The sequence below is a fragment of the Ochotona princeps genome, chromosome 9 (genome assembly GCF_030435755.1).
Source record: "Ochotona princeps isolate mOchPri1 chromosome 9, mOchPri1.hap1, whole genome shotgun sequence".
Classification (NCBI taxonomy): domain Eukaryota; kingdom Metazoa; phylum Chordata; class Mammalia; order Lagomorpha; family Ochotonidae; genus Ochotona; species Ochotona princeps.
The window spans coordinates 42,346,573-42,359,510 of record NC_080840.1 but is presented as its reverse complement, the minus strand read 5'-3'; the positions used below and the strand labels follow the sequence as shown (position 1 = coordinate 42,359,510).

The 12,938-nt window shown below is 42.2% G+C and overlaps 1 pseudogene across 1 annotated transcript; it reads left to right on the top strand.

Annotated features, from left to right (window-relative positions):
* The first annotated feature begins 2,469 nt into the window (after positions 1 to 2,469).
* On the top strand, positions 2,470 to 3,703 carry LOC101532756 (glyceraldehyde-3-phosphate dehydrogenase-like; annotated as a pseudogene). The gene has a single exon (XR_009246074.1). The product of XR_009246074.1 is annotated as a glyceraldehyde-3-phosphate dehydrogenase-like (transcript).
* Positions 3,704 to 12,938: the final 9,235 nt, after the last annotated feature.

The window sequence follows — 12,938 nt, the reverse complement described above, 5'->3', positions numbered from 1 at the left end:
CTCTCTGCTTATGGCCTGGGAAAGCATTGCAGGATGGCCCGAGGCCTTGGGGCTCTGCACCCTTGTGGGAGATCAAGAAGACATCCCAGGCTCCCAGCTTCAGACCAGATCAGCTCTAGCCACTATAACCATTTGCAGAGTGAACCAGCAGACAGAAGACCTCTCTCTCTCTCCTTTCAAATAAAATAACATTTTTTAAAAGCTTCCCTGATTTATTTCAAATGCTTTAGGCAATCTATGCTGGTAACTTGTCTCTGCATTTATTTTTGTGTCTTTAGCAATGTCACATAAAAAATGTATTTTTCATGTGCCTCATTATTTCCTGTTTCAATAATATCTGGATCAGTTTTTTCAGGGAACTCTGGGCATATTTCTATACTTCTAAGTTGCAGAGTTGCCTAAACTGTGCATCCCAGCTTGGGTCTAACTCAGAAGGCTAGGAGTAGCTATCAGGCCAGAGAAGGTTACATATTCTCAATGGTCCCATCCTTCTCCCACCCACCTTCCTCTTCCTGCTCCCTTCAACCTTGGCAGTCTTCTCAATGTAACCTCAAATGATCTCTGTCCCTGGGCCAGCCAAGTTCAGTGTCTGGTAGAACCAGCTTCTAGTGGGCACAGAAGAAAAAAAAAATCTCTCAAACCTGTATCAAAGACCTATTGCACACAAGTATTGATTACCAGAGCAATTTTAAATCAAATGTATTGCACTAGCCTTTGTAGATAGTGTCGACCCTGTATTATATGCTATTTTAAGCACTTCACAGTGACAAATTCAGTCTTGACGGAAACTCTGAAGAAAATACTATTCTTACACTCCTCTCCTTCTTATGGGAATGGGACTAGTACAAGGTCATAAAGCTTGGCCCAGAACCCAGATTCATGCTATGCTGTGTCTTGATTTTGTTTACTAAAAAAAGAAATATCTTTTTTTATTCTTGTTCTTGTTGTTCCTAAAACATGTATACACAGACTTCTCTCTTCAAATATCATATTAAAGTGATAGTAAAAGAATAAATAAGATTTTGAGTCAAAATTTTAGGGAGACAAGAAGAGACTAACATGGGCAAGAAATCTCAGTGAATTTTAGACACTAACTGGAAGGGATATAGTACCTGACTCAAGCCAAATCTGAAGGTCTGTACCAGGCAGCTGAAACTGATGCACTAAGTGCAGGAATCTGGAGCACAGGCGCCCTAGAAATAAGGAGGAGGAACTGCTTTGTTTTGTTTTTAAAGATTTATTTCTTTTATCGTAAAGGCTAATTTACAGAGAGAAGGAGATACAGAAATATCTTCTCTCCACTGGTTTACTTCCAAGGTAGCTGCAACAGCCAGAGCTGAGCTGATCTTTAGCCAGGAGTTTCTTCCAAGTCACCCACATGGGGGTATAGTCCCACAGACCATCCTCTACTGCCTTTCTAGGCCACAAAAAGGGAGCTGGATGGAAGTGGAGCAACCAAGACACAAGCCAGTGCCCATATGGGATCCTGGCACTTGCAAGGCGAGGGTTCAGTCACTGAGCCATTGCACCCAGGAGGAACTGCCCCAACCAGAAAACTAGATGGAGCTCTGGGCATAGAAGACCTAGATCTGCTCCGCCATAGACCAGAGCAGGCAGCTCCTTCCTTTCTCCTCTTTCTCTCATCCTTCTGTCTCCTTCAAGACCAGAGCCAGAAGGCAGGAGTGAGAAGACAGCTCATGCATGAATCTGACCCACAGGAGTACCTTTGGACTCTAGCTCTCTGCTGTCCAAGGATACCAGCAGCTACACCTAAGGCCACCATTATCTCCTGCTTTCCCAGGTGGAAATTAGAATTATTGTTCTCCAGTGAAAGTTCCAGAAAAAAATGCATTCAAAGAGCCATATTTAGGAGTACCCTCAATGGTATGCTTAGCTGCCTTCTCATAGGGAAGATCAGGAGGCAACTATAGCACAGCAGGGCTGCCAGCACATATCTGACTACCTCACTCTCAGTGAAAACTGTAAGAGCGCTCCACATTTGAGGAAAGCTTGTCACCCTACAAAGACTGTCTGGGCTAGGGAAGTCTATGGGGAGGGATCACTGACAAAAACAGGCAGCGCCCAGAGGTAAGCAACAAGGTCTGATGAACTGACAGGAGGGAGAGACTGCTGCAGTCTGGAAGATGTAAGCATATGAGGAGTCTCCATCAAAGAACCGGAACAAAACGGGATCTACCAGGATCCTTCCTCTGATTCACCCACTGTTGTGCACTCCAGGAGGCAGCAAGTGATGGCTCGGGTGCCTGGATCCCTGTCACACATGTGGGAGGCATGGATTGAATTTGTGGCTCCCAGCATCTGTCTATCCCATCTGTTTGGTCATTGTGGGAATGTACACCATGAAGCAGCAGATGGAAGATAATTTGTCAGTTTGTGTCTCTCTGATTTCCAGATAAAAAAAAAAAAACATTTAAAAACAAATAAATGCTCTCTGTTCCTCCCGGTGCTCCAGACTGCCGACTCCTCCTGTGCAGTGCATCCCTGAGACAAGATGGTGAAAGTCGGAGTGAACGGATTTGGCCGCATCAGGCACCTGATCACCAGGGCTGCTTTCAACTCCGGCAAAGTGGACACTGTGGCCATCAATGACCCATTCATTGACCTCAACTACATGGTCTACATGTTCCAGTATGATTCTACCCACGGCAAGTTCCACGGCACAGTGAAGGCGGAGAACGGCAAGCTTGTCATCAACAGGAAAGCCATCATCATCTTCCAGGAGCAAGATCCCGTCAACATCTAATGGGGCGATGCTGGTGCCCAGTATATGGTGGAGTCCACTGGCATCTTCACCACCATGGAGAACGCTGGGGCTCACCTGAAGGGTGGGGTCAAGAGGATCATCATCTCTGCCCCCTCTGCTGACGCCCCCACGTTTGTAATGGGAGTGAACCACGAGAAGTATGACAACTCCCTCAAGATTGTCAGCAACGCCTCCTGCACCACCAACTGTTTGGCTCCCCTGGCCAAGGTCATCCACGACAACTTTGGCATTGTGGAGGGCCTCATGACCACAGTGCACGCCATCACCACCACCCAGAAAACAGTGGACGGCCCCTCCGGGAAGCTGTGGCGTGATGGCTGGGGGCTGCCCAGAACATCATCCCGGCTTCCACTGGTGCCGCCAAGGCCGTGGGCAAGGTCATCCCTGAGCTGAACGGGAAACTCACCGGCATGGCCTTCCGTGTGCCTAATCCCAACGTGTCCGTGGTGAACCTGACTTGCCGTTTGGACAAAGCTGCTAAGTATGATGACATCAAGAAGGCAGTGAAGCAGGCTTCCGAAGGCCCCCTGAAGGGCATCCTGGGCTACACTGAGGACCAGGTTGTCTCCTGTGACTTCAACAGTGACACCCACTCCTCCACTTTTGATGCTGGGGCTGGTATTGCCCTCAATGACCACTCTGTCAAGCTCATCTCCTGGTATGACAACGAATTTGGCTACAGTAACAGGGTGGTGGACCTCATGGTCCACATGGCCTCCAAGGAGTAAAAGCCCCCCGGGGCCACGGACCCCAGCAAGAGCACCAGAGGAAGAGCGAGGCTGCTGGGGAGTCCCTGCCCCAACTCAGTCCCCACCACACTGAGAATCGGCCCTTTCACAGTCGCCATCCCAGACCACCTGGAGAAGGGGAGGTGTTTCAAGCCCTATCTTGTCATGCTACCATCAATAAAGCCCACCTTGTACCTCCCCCCAAAAAAACACAAATAAATACGTACACATATATAAAATTTCTAAATAAATAAGATGAAATCCGTGTTGAAACTTGACTCAGAGGAACTGTGAGCACCAGACTTCTCTGGCTGATTGGTGTAGAGGCTCTGAAAGAGTCTGACCCTGAGAAAATGTGTTTTCAGCAGACTAACACAGCTTTAAAGTTCAAAATGAGTCAAAATGAGTGCAGAAACTTGAGGCAGGAAGATCAGCTTCAAATCTCTAAAATCATCAACAGATTAAATGGTCAGGATCCAGATGAGTTATTGGACCAGTCACTATGTGAGAAAGCCCCTTTCGTGCCTTATTTCATCCTCACAGCATGCATGCATTGTGCTCATTCTGTGTAGCAGTGGGCCAGCTGTAGGAACGAACGTCTGGCTAGAAATCTACAGTTGTCTCTCTGTGCCAGAGACAAGGAAACCAGCATGGAAGATTCGGGTGGATTTGTTCCTGGCTTCTCCACTTGCTGAATCTCCAGTCCTAGCAGAAAACTAGATATGTGCAAGGATCTCTAGGATACCTGTTCACAAAGTTCACTAACAGTACTATGAGAATAATAGGACTACTTCAACACAAGCCCAAGCACACAGAGAGGAAATATTGTGGCATTATAGTGCAACAGATCAAGCTATCCTTAGAGACATTCGAATCCTATATTGGAGAGTTGGTTTGCTTACTAACTCTTCACTTCCAATCCAGCTCCCTGCTGTTGCAACTGGGAAGGTAGAAGATGATGGTTTAAGTACTTATGTCCTTGCCATCCACGTGGGAGACAAGATAGAGTTCCAGGCTCCTGACAGGCTGGGCTCAGTTCTGGCTGATGTTAGTATTTGGGGATTGAACCAGTGGATTGAAGACATTCTCTCTCTCAGTCACTCAACCTTTCAAATGAGTAAATTTAAAAAGAAGCAGGCCATGAACACAGAATGCTATAAAAGCACTCAGAAGGGCCTTTGATCCAATAATTGGGATACCAGTACTATGCATTTTTTTCTATTCTAATCTGACCACTTTTTTTTTCTTTTTTGCATATCTGACTTTGATATCGCGTAAAATCTAGGCAAAGTTATCGTTTGGCTAGGTAGAAGCTTTCTGTCTGTGGTACACAAAATGATAATGAATGTACAATCAATTGTACACTGGGTTTGTTAAAATTTTGTACCCAAGTCAGGATCCTTTTTTACTGGAAATCTTCATGACTGGTCATGAAACCTTGCAGAACTTCCCTCACTAGAGATACTGGCATACACCCACTCTGCATTTCTACTGTAAACATTTTCAAGAGCCTCTTCCTGTTTACTCTGCTCCAAAATGTGTACCTTCACAATCATTACCCACCTCTCAACTAGGCAGAGCCTTCCAAAATCTAAATTTACTCACATGGCCTTCTGCAGATTGAGTACCCTCAAACATCATTCCAAGAATACAAGATATAACAAATTCCCTAAGAAATGAGTCATTTGTGGTGGTGCTATTTTCCTTACTTGTATGGGTCTATATTCATCTATGAAGTCTATTTCCAGCATTTTTAAAACAGTCTTTTGTCCTGATTCTCCCCAAAGAGCAAGATCAGATTTTCCTAAATCTGAGGGAAATCATACTTTAGAAGACAAGCAGGCTAGCACTCAACACTACTCCTCTCCTCTAACCTGGGTGCAACAGTCCATCACCCAGGTACAGCATGGCCAGGTGACTGAGTGACCAAGCAGCCAACCTCACGAGGCATCGTGCCAATGTCATCTGATCAGCACCACACCCCTGTCACCATATGCTCCTGCAAGGAAGAGGAACACTAAAGACATAGCGTAAACTAGTGAAGCACTCCACACCTAACACGTTCAGCTGGGAGGGAAAATTTTTGTCCTCAACAGACTCCAGGCAGGAATCTTTTTCTGCTTAATATACTTCCAAATATTTCTAGACAATATATCAAATACCACAAAGAAATGATTATTCCCAGGCTGCTCTCCTTCTTTTAAAATGGTATGCCTATCTGGGATTGGAGTGAAAATGGCCTGGGTGTTTGTTTCAATGGGTAGGTAAGATTGTAAAACTTCACTGTCATCAAACAATATTTTACTCCATTTTCTATCAACATCCAGAAGGTAAATAAGCATATCTGTATGACTAGCACTGGAGTTACTGAAAAGTGCTTATTTAAAATTCATACTCCTCAGATCCACTCTACATTTCCTGCCATATGAAGATTGGCCCAAATATCTGATTTTGAACAAACTTCCCAGGAGATTCTTATGCATATTAACCTTTAAGAAGCACTGAAAGGCAGCATTTGTCATTTGAGATGCTGCAAGGGACACCTGCTTTTCATATTAAAATTCCTGTGTTTGAGTCCTACCTCCACTTATGATTCTAGTTGCCTACTAATGCATACCATAGGAGTCACTAATGATGGCTCAAGTGGTTGGATCTCACCACCCATGTGGGACACCTGGATTGAGCTCCTGATTCACAGGTATTTGGGGAGTGAGCCTACAGATAAGCTTCTGTCTTTTTGTATCCTTTTCTCTCAAATAAAAGAACAAGGACTTTCATGTAAGGAATACTGAAGTGAAGCCAAAAAAAAGTTTTATGCAAAGGAATTTAACTAAGAAGACAGTCACCATAGTCTTGAATAATAATGACTCTTATATAGTTGGATATCCATTCAAATAGTAAAATATTTTATAAGATTAACATTTTGATTCTCCGTTAGATTTCCATATCCTTCTATTTGTATATGTCATTCAAAAGCTTATTTTCAAATAAATACAATCAAAAATGTGCTCTGAGCTGTGTTCCCTTACTTTCTCTTTAAGGCAAAATAAAATCCCCAGCCCTATTTTGTATAACGATTGCCCCTATAGTCACTGTTAAAATCATTAAGTTAATGTCCTCGATTTAATCTTTAAGGTTGACCAACCAGCATTGAGTAACTGTAATCTTCTAGGTCAGACAGGAAAAGAATTGACGTCCTAACAAAACACCACTGCGTAACCATCAAAAAAATGGCATCCAAATAAACACAGCCAGGTGATGAAATGTGATGGACCACATTCCCTAAGCAGGTGATCTGGAAGCTTCTGAGATGGTGTTCTAGAAGACAATGCACCTTATTCTGTAGGCCCCAAGCATGGCCTAGTGGGAGCTGTGAGGGATCTGTGACATACTTTCTGATATAGTGAGTTATCAAGATGTTTCCTTTCTCCAGAAAGCCAGCGAGCCTGGGACGAAGGATAATTTGGCAGGGGCTATGCTCAAGGGACGAATGTCAGAAGGGATGTTTCATACAAAGGGGCTTCCATCGTGAGCCAGCAAGGATGGCCCTTGGCTAAAAACAGAGATGCATAAAAATAAACCTCAACTTCTCACCCCGAACAATGAAGTTGTTTTCCAGAAAACTACACACACTCTAAATAGCCTTGGATGTAGCCAACTCCTTTCCCCAGCTTTTACTTTTCAGAAAGGAAAACCAAAGAAGTGAATCAGCTGATGGAGTTGATTGATTTGACTAAACTGTAAAAATACCTAAAAAAAAAAAAATCATAATCCAAGCATGCCAATTTTGCTGATGTTTCTCTAACTTTAAGAAACGAAGTTATTGTTAGTCACTAATATCCTACATTAAATAAATATTTCTGTGTCAAAAAATGCTAATATGCAGCTGAATCTTAACTCAGTTCTAATCATACATTCACATACTCTGTTTTTCTGCCTCTCTCTCTCTTCTGCCAATCTTCCCAAAACTAAACTGAAAAGGAGGAAAACATTAAGACAATTACATGAGAATGAAAAGTCACTCATATTAGTCTAAATTTCCCAAAGCCTGTAATGGTTTGTGCAAGTAAGTGCAGGAACCAATGGAATGCATTGCCCTCTAAAACTGAACTAGACCTTTGTGAATATGTAGTAGATTTCTTTAGCTGAACCAGCCAGTAATTTGTTCTAGAAACTAATAACCCACTTAGAGACAATGGGATAGAAGCCATTCAAACTGGCCTATCTTTGGAATCTGTTCATGTTATGATGCATTACATTTTAAAACAGCCAGGAAAATCAATACTGGATTGTAGCAATAGAACTCCATGCAAATCAACCAACATTTCAAGGGGAAAGAATCTCCAAGACAGATTAGAAGTAAAGAGGTAGAGGGGGGTGAGAAAAGGAATGGTATTAGGCCAAATAATCTGTAACGCACACATTGTGCACAGCCAGAGCAAACTGAAGGGAACCCTGCATGCCTGAGTAGCTGCGATGTAAAGCTGTCCTCCTGTGCGAGTATTATGTCCTATCGAAGGCTATTGTTTCATGCAGCCCAGACCGAACAATGTCCCATTGTAGCAGATGTAGGGACGAATTGGATAAATCCCAGTTTTCCAGATTCTCCCTTCATTTTCCGTCTTCAGGACTGTCTCCCAGAGGAGCATCTACCCGGCTCCCACTGTCTGGATTGTCTCCCTGCTGGTGTGTAGGTAAGAAAGGCTTACAGACCCTGGAACTGCTTTGGGGACACTTTCACCCTTGCTCAGATGAGAATTACACATAAAGATGTGGTGCTCGTTTCTTCAGAGTTGGATGACCTGGGAAAAACTGCGTCTGAGATTGTCAACCTACTGAGATTGCCTGCTGCTCATAAGCAAAGCCACCTTGGGAACCATAAGGATGCTTCACATGGATAAATGTCTATCTGCAAGTTTTGTACAAATCAGAAGATGCTCTGTTCTTTCAACTTTAAAGGAACTTAAAGGCCAGCTACAATTGTGGGAGACCATTTTGCTCTGAATAAGTAAAACAGACATTAATAACTAAATGGATTCTAAACATCCAGGACTAAAACAACCATATGGTAATGGGCTGTACTTGTACATATATGTCTGAGTCTTTTGACATCTTGTTATGGCCACTATCTGCACAAGAAGTTGACAACCAGCCAACTATGAAAGAAATAAGGAGGCATTAATCTAATGGAAAATGGCTTGAAATCGTCTACTTCACATCCTAAATCCTAGATGGAACAAGTGATGGCTTTTATTGGGGAGGTTCTGTCTATTGTTGGTTTCTACAGAGCAACAGAAAGTGAAAAAAATCTAGAGTCTTTCATGAAGAACAAACTGATGGTTGCTGGTACATTTTGCAATTATATCTTTGCCTTCTTCCTGTCGGGTATGTGTGTGTGACTTCTACTTATCTTATTTGAAAGGCAAAGTTAGAGAGAGAGAGAGAGACCTTATTTGAACTGGTTCACCCACAAATAGCTACAATGGACAGGTTAGGCCAGGCCAAAGCCAGGAGTCTGAAACTTCATCTCTTATTTGAATAGCTGGGTTCCAAGAATCTGGGCCATCTGTGTTGCTTTCTCAGAAGCATTGGCAAGGAGCTGGCTCAGAATGCAGCAGCTGAGACTCAAACTACTGCTCATAGCAGATGTTGTCATCACAGGTGATGGCTTAGACAACTGTGTTACAACACCAGACTCTTGGATCTTTGATCTGGATACTGATGTTCCAAGACAATAGTTCTACTAGGCTAGGATTGTTTAGAAAGACATGTTGGGTCTCGTGTTTTTCAGACTTGTCCCTTTGATGATGATGAATTTTTGTACCTAAAATGCATTTCTCTGTATGCTCAGGGAACCTGCAAAGTATAACTGTACGAAAAAAAAATCCCTGTTCTTATACCTGTCTTCCTTGGGTGACCTGGACTCAGTCTCTATGCTGGATGTTTTCCTCCATACATAAAATTAGGGCCCTAATAGTCCTACTCTTCTCACTTGGAATATTTTGGAACAGACTGCCAATGTAGATGAATTAGCTTTACGTAATGATAGTTCAGAAAGGTCATGGAAATGAAATTAGAAGACAAGTTTATCTTACTCAAGAAAATTCTGAATTCATGAATATAAGGGGACATTAAAAATTCACAGAAAATGTGCAGTATGAAAAATCATGCTTTGCACTAACATAAACGCATCTTTTAATTCCATATCCCATAGGTTTTAAAACTATCCTCATAAAAGTAAGTTATCTGTTTATTAACAAACCTTCAGGAAAGTATGGTACTTGATCTTGTCACCTAGGAGCCTTTTAGTGTCAGGTGTGTCCCTTCCCCCTCCACTCGGTGCTGCCTGCTTGATAACTGCTTTCCACCTCTGCTGCAATTGTATTTCTTCTTTTTCCCTCCCTGGGGGTGGGGGGTGGAGGTGTCCTGTGTAGGGCATTCTGAAAGTTTACTCAGGCCCAGCAGGGAGTTCATTAATTCTAAGCTCCCACAGGAAGGTTGAAATAGGCAAAGAAAGGTGGAGGACTTACTGGGAAGCAGTGAACTACAGTAAATCTTCCTCCTGTTAGGACCATTGGATTAACTCTAATTTTGGATGAACAAGATGAAAGTGTTTGTAAATTGTATATGATCTTCAAGTGTCCAGCTGTAATTTTATGTGTCCAGCTCAGTGTCCCAATGCTTTAGCTCAATAGCACATCTGCAGATTTCTTACTTATTTGTAAAGAAACAGAAATCTGCATTCTACCTCTGTAATCACTGCAGTACGTTCACCAGCCCTTGAGGTGGTGTTGGTGACTCAATGTCACATACAACCTTCTTCATGACAGAAGAAAAAGTGAAGTTATAATATTGTGCATGACAAACATGTTCAAGCTGTTTCCCAGTCTACTTAACACAAGGAGTTAAGAATTGAATACTCCAGCATGGAATAGTAACGCCATCCCACTGCAGGCATCTCCTTTTCTGCTTCTGCTGTCACTTCCTTCTCCTCCTTTCCCAATCCATCTTCTTGGGATCTCTACTTTTCTCAAGCTCACCCACTTTTCCAAAAGGGTGACGAGTGAGAAAACTAAAGGGTCCTTCAAATCATTTATTCCATTTCAGCAAGTCTGTAGCACTGACTCATATAGGATAAATTTGCGCTAGACTCTGAGACGCAAAATAAACAAGGACCTGCCTGCCTTTTATCGGTCTTCTGGTAGAGCAGTCAGTGAAATAACACGGTACTATGATAAAGTCAGTGCTCTCCATTGCACATTTAAATGAGGGCGATACCCTGAGGAGGCACTGGAAGACCTGTTACTAGGCAACATATAAATCAATCAAGAAGCACACAGAACAACCTGGGCTTTAGTAGCCAGCTTATATCAAATGGAATAAATCATCAAGTGTTGGAGCTCTAATGAATGTTGAATTTCTTATTAAGCATTCTGATACAATCAGATTTCATTCTCTGGGAGGAGGGAATCTGGTGGCCAATGATCAGGTCTTCATTAACATTCACACAATAGTGCTGATAAAGTCCCTTCTTCAAACAATGTCCTGGCAATCACTTTATCAGATGTAATTACATTTTCTAATCTTACAGTGACTTCCTTGCAGGTTCTGAGGGAGTCAGGTTAAGCATCTTCCCAAAGGTCATCCGTTAAGTTAGGTGCTGTCCAGCCTAGGGTTCCTGAACTAAGCTTCTATAAGCATTGTCCTGGCTCTCCAGGTGGTGTCACAGCAAAGCAATCCCCTAAGCGGATTCTTTGTGTTGGGAGTGTCTATCTCTGAACAATGCCCCACGTCTGTGGTATTCCCTGCTGCTTATGGAACCTGAGACTGATGAAACCCTGTAGACACCTGTGAAATGCATCCTGAGAAGTCAGATGGATTTGTTCAGTGTGAGGTCTAGGCTACTTATGGGTGCTAGACACAAAGATTTCACATGCCAGGGGGCTATCAGCATGGTTATGTGGTCAAATAACCATCATGCTTAGTGAAATAAGCCAGTCTCAAAAAGGCGAATATATGGTTTCTCTGACTTATGGCAGCTAATAAAGAACACACACAAAAAAGTGTAGGCATGAAATGGTCACATGGGGATGTGACTGTCATTTTTAATGTATGTGTTACACTCCAGTGGAAATCCTGCAGACTTTTCATTTTTACTTGTTGAATACTATGATTAGGGGCAAATTAAGCCTATAAATATACAGTGAGTTAAAATTATATCTGTGCAAATTCCACTGAACAGAAAGAAGGGAAGTCAGAGTATTTGGGGAAGCAGGTGAACGAAGGAAGTGTAATCGTCTTGGATCTTGAATATGGAACATATAAAATCTGCTCTCTTTATATTAATAATAATAATTCCAAAAATACCACAAGTAGATTTAAAACCTAGCCTATTGACACTGTGTTAAAAAAATAAACAAGTGATCAATGTAGTTTCATGCATGGTCAACACACAGCAAGTGGAATATAGAGAAGAAAAACTTAGGCAAGGGAAATATACTGGTGTGTGTTTAGAGACAGAATTTCATGTTTTTTGTTCTTCATTGGCACATACTAATATACACACTTCTGAGGTATAGCATGAAACTTCAACACAAGCAGCCAACGTGCAATGGCAAGATTAGGGTAATTTGCATAGCCATCACCTCAAATATTTAGAAACACTGAATATTCTCTTGAACAGCTAGTTTGAGATACACAATTAACTATTTTCAGTCACCCTACTGTACTATAGAACATTAGAAATTATTCCTCCTACCCAAATGAAACTGTGAACCCATTAACCATCCTCCATCTATTCTCTGCTCACATTTCAGTCTCTAGCAATCACAATCACTCTTTTACCCTCTACTGATTTGAGATCAACTCGTGCAGCTTTCACATAGAATACATTCGGTATCTGTGTTTCTGTGATTGACTTATTTCACTAACTAGTTCTCCTTTCTCCCAATTTGTGCCAGCACTTATTACTTACTATTTGTTTATAGCCATTCAAACTATAGTGGTTTATTCACTATCTGAAAGGCAGAGTGACAGAGAAAAGGGGAGAGAGAAAGAATTCATCCAATTACTGATTAACTCCTCAAATCGCTGCAAAAATCAGGGTTAGGTCAGGCCAAATTCAAGAATCAAGACCTTCATCCAGGTCTCCTACATGGGCCATTGGCCTATTTATAAAATGAGTATTTTTTGTCTATTGAGTTTGAACTCCGTATATTTTCTGGATATTAACACCATGCCAGAAAAAAACAGCTTGCAAATCTCTTCTCTCAATCTGTAAGTTGTCTCTTCATTTCATTGACTTTGTTGTGCAGAAGCTCTTTAGTTTTATCTAATCCCATTTTCAATTTTTATATTGGTTGCTTTGTTTTTGTGGATATACGCCACCCTCCAAATCTCTGCCCTCATCAGATGTTCTCAAGCCT